We start from the raw sequence: 6000 nt of genomic DNA on the forward strand, positions 1-6000 counted from the left end.
AAAGCATATGTGATATGCAGATGTGGAAAAAATTGTGATGAGTCATTGGAATGACTGGAGTTTGGGAGATTGCTCTCTGGGTATGCGTATCTGTAAGCATGTAATTGTGAGTGTGTGCACATGAATTTGTATATGAATCTTTGATCGAAAAAAAAAGAATCTTTGTATCAGTGAAAATGAGTGTGAGTCTCTGAGTTTGGATGTGCGATACTTTTGTAGAAGTGTGTCTGAGCACGTGTGTACTTACTGTGTGAGTGTTTGTAGGGGAGTCTGTGAGGATGTGTGCATGCAAACCTTTCTTCTGATCTGCAAGGAGAACGTAAAATGTGGACTTGCTTACACTGGGTGCATTTCCCACACCTGTGTATATGTCAGCTGTTGCCACAAAAACAACGAACAGGGCAATGGGGAAGACGGCTAAGGCAGTGGTTTTCCTTTGGGGTGATGAAAGTGTTCTAAAGCTGATTGTAGTGATGGTTGCACAACTGTGAGTATGCTAAAAAACCATTGAATTGTACTATTTAAATGGGTGAATTTGATGGTATGTGAATTTTGTCTCAGTTCAGCTATTACGTGAAAACAGCAACCCTTATTTTCTTGTTCTTTAGTCTCCAGGTGAACCATAGCTCTGCTAGAATCACCTGGGCTTGGCCCCTGGCTACAGTCGAGTTCAAGTATGTTCTCCAGGTTTCTTCTACATGTCTTTCATCCTCTCTGGATCAGCAACTGCTCAGGTATGTTCATAGTAAATAGCAGAAGTGCAAGGGGGAAGTAGACACATGGAAAGTTTCTTAAAGCCTTGGCTCAGAACTAGCATATCACTTTTGGTCACATTCCATTGGCCAAAAAAAATCGCATGGCCAAGTCCAAGTCCAGCATCAACATGACAGGGAAGTATGCTTGCCTCACTCTCATACACTTCCAGGTCGTATGGGGAAAGAGAGTGAAGAACTGAGAACGATAATCCAATCTACCACACCAGTTGTAACTCGTTTCTGCCCCTTTAGAGATTTGGTTACACATAGCAAAGACCCGAATCCCAGGCCTGGGGCAGCCTTAAGTCTCCCCACAACTTCTACCTGTTTCTATATCTTATTTCCTCTTGCTTCTCTCTTCCTCATGGGTCTCCCCATCTTGGGGCTCATGTGCCCGTGTAAGCTCTCTTACTGCCAACCTGATTTAAACCCAGATGAGAAGCCCAGCCTCATCCCTATTTTGGAGAAGAAATCAGTCACACTCAGCATTTAGTGCATTTAATAACTTTGTTGACGATTTCCAGGCTTCTGGAGAAAGATCGTTTGACATATTATACAACCTCCCACTGTACTTACAGCTCTGTCACTCTCCCATCTCTGCTTGGAGACTACTGGGAAGACTTCCTGGAGGAGGTGATGTTTGATTAGTGCTTGAGGCTAAAGAGGATTTGGGCACAAGGCAGTGACAGGAAAGAACATGCCAGGGAGAGGGAAGAGCATGGATAAAGTGAGGAAACGTCTGATGTAGTTGTGAAAGTGTCAGTATTTGGCATGGGTGGAGTGAAAGGTATGAGCTAGGCAGTGGCAAGGGGTGGGGGGAAGCTAGAGTGTTCCATAGCCCTGTGAAGTGGCTTGTCCTATGTCCAGCTAGGCTTCAACTCCTTTTCTAGAAATACCTTCCATGTATGGTTCCGGGTGAGCATCGGCTGGAAGGGAAATTTGTGTGAGATTTGGAAGGTGAAAGTGAAACTGAAGCCAAGCTTTGTGTGCTCTGAAGGTTGGTGCAGGCCCCAGGCACTGGGGACATAGGTTCCGATTGGTCCTCTCAGTTGTCCTTGTGGCTCCAAGTTCACCCTCCCAGGTTCCAGCTTGTCCTTGCTCTCCTTCATGCCCAGCCTTCCTCTTTGGCAGCTGACCTAACTGCTGCAAGACAAGACCATTGAATAGACTCCTCTACCAGCTCCCGTAATAGCAGAGAGTCTGATTCCTGTGATGGGTTCTTTCCCCCGTGGTGTTCATAGTTGTTCTCTGGTTGAACCGTGACTGAGACAGCCAGGATCATAGGCCTCTGTATGCTACCCTGAGGCATTTGGGTTTCATTTTTGGAATGGTTTTTCTTAAATTTCAGCATTCAAGGGCCACTGTGACAGAGATAATGCTAAATATTCACCAAACTCCCTTCTTCCTGAGCTTAAGGCTAAGCTTTCAGCCTCCCTTGCACTTAGGTGGGGCCATATGACAAAGTTCTAGCCGATAGAATGTGGGGCAAAGTGTACATGTCCAGGTCTTGTCCCCAAATCTTTCCACGTGACACTGCAGACTCACTCTCACTTCTCTAGTCTGCCAGCTGAATGCAGAAGGTACAATGGTGGAGCCCAAGGCCTGGAGGGTTTCAGAGCCACTAGGTGGAAGGAGCCTGGGTTGACTCTGTGGAGCAGAGTCCCACCACTCCCCTCCCCACCAGTGCCCTACTTTGGGCTGTAACATAGAAAAGAAAACAAAACTATTATGCAAAGCCAGCGAGATTTGGAATTGTTTGCTAGAGCGGGTAGCTGACCTTCATGAAAACAATCGTCTTCACAGTTTTAGCTATAACCTTTTATTGTCTGTATTATTGTTGATTTAATCACTTAAAAATTTAGTCTTTATCATTTTAATTTATTTAAAAAGAGAACTTCTCTCACCATTTATAAAAAGAAAAGCAGCATCACTCATGGTAGAGGAAAGGTAATAGTGAAAAATAAATATAATGACAATCAAGCAGTGACATGAAATTCTTGTTATATCCTATTCCTGCCAAGGGCTCCGGAGCCTGAGACCTGCTCTCATTTTGCTATAAAGAGAGATTAATGAGTGCTTAATAGGTATTAAAGATAGGCTAGCACCAAACCAAGACTTTCTCTGTAATGTTCTTAAACCATCAGTGATAATCCCACCATACTCTATGAACTACCTGAGTGAAAGGAAGCTGAACAATCTTAAAACATTTCTTATGGAAATTTTCAAACACATACACATAATGTAATGAGAATAGTAATATAACTCCCATGTGTGCATTACTCATCTTCAACAGCTGTCAACTTTTTTTCCATTCTGGTACATCTATTAGCACCCCCCCCACCACCACACTGCAATTTCCATTTTTGTGGGAATATTTTAGAATAAATCCCAGGCATCATATAATTTCAACCACAAATACTTTAGTATGTACTTCTGACAATAAGGGCATTTGAAAAAATTCACAGTACCATTATCGTACTTAAAAATCAACAGTTCCTTATTATCATTTAATATTCAGTCTATATTCATTTCCAGTGACGACAAAAATGAGGTCTTACAGTTGGTTTGTTTAAATCCAGGTCTGAACAAGGGCACACATTGCATCTGGTTAATAGTTACTTAGTCTCTTTTAAATGTGTGGTGGATTGATCGCAGTAAATGGCAGTAAATGGCCGTTCTCTGTATCCATGGCCTAAGCAATGTAACTTAGCAGCTTTTCCTGTTGAGAGATAGAGTCTCTTTCCCCACCGTAGAATCTAGGCTTGATCATGTGACTTGGCTTTGGCCAAAAGGATGCAGCAGAAGTGATGCTGAATGATTTCTGGGTCCACTGAGCCTGCCCCAGACCAAAAGAACTGCCCATCTGATCACACACTCAGGAGAAATAATTCTTATTTTAAATCATTATGTCCTAGTGTAGTTTATTACATAGCATTATTGTAACAAACAGATAACTGATACAAATATAACTTCCCTTGCTTTTAAAAATGCCACTTACTTGCTAATGACACTAGGTCATAGGTTCTTTAGTTTCTGACATTCTAGATTTTTGCTAATTGCATTCCATGTGTTATTTAATGTTAGTCCCCATATTTCTTATAAACTGGTAGCAGGCATACAATGTCTGGTTATTCCACCTTGAGTATTATTAAGATTGATCAGTGGGTTCAGAGAGTAATTTTATATAAGGCTGAGATATCCAGGGGGACTTCCTGGAAGAATTGGGCTTGAGTCGGACCTTTTTCAAGGACAAATGGAATATAGATAGGCCAAGAGAAAGAAGAAATAGTCCAAGCGAAGAGGGAAGGGTAGATAGTATGAGTCAGAGAGTATTCTGAAAATACAGAGCAAAATCTGGTTAATCATCCTCATATGAGCTTCCTTTGTAATCTTCCCATCTAGAGGCCAGGGCAGGAACCAGATTTTATCTCAGGTTCTAATAGATTGGTAATGAGTGCGTGAAGTATTTTATTGGGATACATTGTGAAATCACATTCCTGCTCAGTGGGAAAGATTGCTGTGATCTGCTAGTGATGTCTGTCATGGATCTGGGATGCTGGTCAGTGATTCTGCCCCCACCTCAGGGTCTTTGACATTGGACCCTAGAAGGAAATAAAGGCTAAATGCAATACCTGACATGGACTGTGGCAGTCCTCACTGGTTGCTTACCAACCTTTATTCACTTTATCTTTGTTAATGGAACCTTAGGTGATAGAGATTAATTTAGACATGAATGATGACCCAGTTCTGGCCTCTGAGAAATAGGGGAAATCTGCTCCTGGGGCCTCTGCAGAATTTTTTCTTCCTGAATTAAAAGAAATATGTGAAGAGACACTTCCCACACCAAATTCCTCTGGAGGTGGTTGTGTGAGGACATGCTACCTGGAGCAGTGGCAGCCATTTTGTGGCTGTGAGAAGACACAGCCAATACGTTGAGGATGGTGGAGAAGTATGGAAAGAACCTGAGTCTTTGATGAAGTTGTTGAGTCAGGAACAAATTCTGGAATCACTAGTTACTATATCAATTTTTATGTAAAACTGAACCTCTGTTATTTAATCCACGTTGAGTCAGGCATTCTTTTACTTGCAGCCAAAGACAGCCCAAAATATACACTGATATCCTCCATGCTTCATGGCCATGGTTCAGGTTAGTATTTTCAAGCTGTTACCGGAGAGTAGGGTCCTCTCCTGGCGCGTTGTCCAGGTTCTTGATGTCTTGAACAAAGAATTGAGCAAGACACCAAAATACAGTAGAAAATAAAAGCTTTATTAGAAGGGAGAGTACACTTCCAGAAGTGGAAGCGTGCCTGAGCAAGAGAAGCGTGGCTCAAAAGGCCTGGTTACAAAGTCTTTGCGTTTTTTATTCCTTTCTGCTGTGGGTGGTTACTTTTCTTAGAGGGGTGGGCTTCCTTGATTGACAACTAAGATTGGCAGGACTCAGTGACTCATCATTTGCTTTCTGCACATGTTTGTTCCCAGAATTCAGAACTCTGTCTCTTTTCATTTCCTGCTAAAAGATTAAGAATTTTACAAGTGATGTCCAGTATCAAAACCATGGCTGAGTCATGAAATCAGTTGAGCAGGTCATGACCAGCATAAAAAAGTGAAATATCATAGATAATATTAGAATGCACAACACATAGAAAAGATGAATGTTGTTGCAGAACTATTATTTTAATTCTGTGTATCCCAGGCTAGGTTCTCCAAAGAAGCAGACTCTGAGGTAGAGTTTAGTGTTTGAAAGATTTGTTAGGGAGTGTCCTTGAGATCAACTCCTGTGGAGGGGAGGAGAAGGTAGTGGGAGTGGGCAGGGGTAGAAGTCAGGCTAGGATGGAGGCTCACAAATAGCCTTGACTAAGCCTACACGGAACCCAGGAGTTAAAATACTCTTCAGAATTTTCCTGAGTTGGCTCAAGACAGCCGGGCCTTCATCCTCCCCTCAATTAATCACTGGACGTGAGCGCCCCCAGGAAAGGGGTGTGGCCTTGGGCAAGGCGAGGCAGGGATTCAGCCCAAGGGGCTGATAATTGGAGGCTCTCTATGGACAGCACTCCCAGAAGCTGGGGCAACAAAGCCTTCCTTGGAGGAGATTGGTACATTGCATGTCCATCATTGTGTGTGTGCGTGTGTGTGTGCGTGTGCGTGTGCGTGTGTGTGCGTGCGCATGTGCGCACTCGCACACGCGCCAGATTGTGGTGCAGATTCATTCCATAGTGCAGGACCTGGTTAAAGTGGCCTGCAAGCC

This window comes from Pteropus medius, unplaced genomic scaffold (assembly GCF_902729225.1).
Source record: "Pteropus medius unplaced genomic scaffold, Ma_sr-lr_union100, whole genome shotgun sequence".
NCBI lineage: Eukaryota > Metazoa > Chordata > Mammalia > Chiroptera > Pteropodidae > Pteropus > Pteropus medius.